This window comes from Gossypium hirsutum, chromosome D11 (genome assembly GCF_007990345.1).
Source record: "Gossypium hirsutum isolate 1008001.06 chromosome D11, Gossypium_hirsutum_v2.1, whole genome shotgun sequence".
Lineage (NCBI taxonomy): Eukaryota > Viridiplantae > Streptophyta > Magnoliopsida > Malvales > Malvaceae > Gossypium > Gossypium hirsutum.
The window spans coordinates 55,241,664-55,243,312 of record NC_053447.1 but is presented as its reverse complement, the minus strand read 5'-3'; the positions used below and the strand labels follow the sequence as shown (position 1 = coordinate 55,243,312).

The 1,649-nt window shown below is 36.0% G+C and overlaps 1 non-coding gene across 1 annotated transcript; it reads left to right on the top strand.

The window, feature by feature from the left end:
- The first annotated feature begins 773 nt into the window (after positions 1–773).
- On the top strand, positions 774–880 carry LOC121223941 (small nucleolar RNA R71). The gene has a single exon (XR_005921408.1). It is a non-coding gene; the product is annotated as a small nucleolar RNA R71 (small nucleolar RNA).
- Positions 881–1,649: the final 769 nt, after the last annotated feature.

The window sequence follows — 1,649 nt, the reverse complement described above, 5'->3', positions numbered from 1 at the left end:
TAGATTCAACTAACCCTTCTTCATCTCGCATAATAATTGCATGAAGCTGCTCCCTTGGGTTAGTTTCGATATTGCTAGGAAAACTACCTTGTAGTCTTTTTGAGAATAACTTAGCAAGCTGACATATTTGGTTCTCGAGCCCTTGAATTGATGCTTGTTGATTCTTAAATGTTGCCTCAGTGTTTTGAAAATGGGTTTCTGACACCAATATAAATTTCATTAACATCTCCTCGAGGTTCGACTTTTTCTCTTGCTGATAAGGTTGTTGTTGAATGCCCAGATGGGGTTGTGCTATTTGATTTCCTTGACCACCCCAAGAGAAATTGGGATAGTTCCTCCAACCTACAGTATAGTAATTACTATAAGTGTTATTTTGAGGCCTAAAATTATTACCTATATAATTGATATGCCCGTTCTCTGTGCTAGAAGCGAAGAGTAAACATTCTGGATTATTCATTCTACCTCCATTTGTATCGCATTACATCACCGGATATACCTGCGTAGAAACATATAAACCATCAATTTTCTTATTTAATTATTCTACTTGATTTGGTAACATGGTGACTTCATCTAAGTTGAAAACACCGACTACTTTTATCGGCTTCATCCTCATGACTTGCCATTGATAATTATTCAGTGCCATCTCCTCAATAAATTCATAAGCTGCTTCGGGCGTTTTATTTTTCAGAGTTCCACCGGCTGCTGCGTCAATTAATTTCCTAGTTGAGGCGTTCAAACCATTGTAGAAGGTTTGAACTTGTAGCCATAGAGGTAACCCATGGGAAGGGCAGCTTCTCAATAAATCCTTATATCTCTCTCGTGCATCATATAGGGTTTTTAAATTGATCTGCACAAAGAAAGAGATATCATTCCTCAACTTGGCTATCTTAACCGGTGGTAAATACTTTAGAAGGAACTTCTCGGTCATTTGAACCCATGGGGTAACAGAACCTTGTGGTAAAGAGTTCAACCATTACTTAGCTTTATTCCTCAATGAGAAAGGAAATAAATGTAGGTGAGTGGCGTCATTAGTGGCACCATTAATTTTGAAAGTATCACAGATTTCCAAGAAATCGGCCAAATGAGTATTTGGATCTTCTTCTTGCAAACCATCAAACTGAACAAACTGTTGTATTATCTGAATAGTATTTGGCTTCAATTCAAAATTATTTGTAGCAATGGTAGGTCTTACAATACTCGATTCAACCCCAGTTAGAGTGTGCTTGGCATAATCATACATAGTACGAGGAACAGGATTTGGATCTGCAACAACTGTAGGAGGTAGCTGATTATTCTAGTAATCACCTATCTCTTCAGTAATAATAATTTCCTCTTGTTTGACCACTAAATTCTCTTGACTCTTTCTTGTTTCTCTACGGTTTCTACGAGTTGTACTTTTGATTTCACTATCAAATAACAATGGTCCCGACGGGTTTCTTCTAGTCATAAACTAAAGGAACCTACCAGAAGCAAATAAAAGAAAAATTAGAATGTACAAATTAAACAAAAAAAAAACAAAAACAATTATAATAAAAAGAAAAAATGCTAAATTAATAAAAATCGAGTGTTCCTAATATTTTAGCCCCTGACAAAAGCGCCAAAAACTTGATGGTCACTAAAATAACTATAAATACGACAAAGGCAAGCAC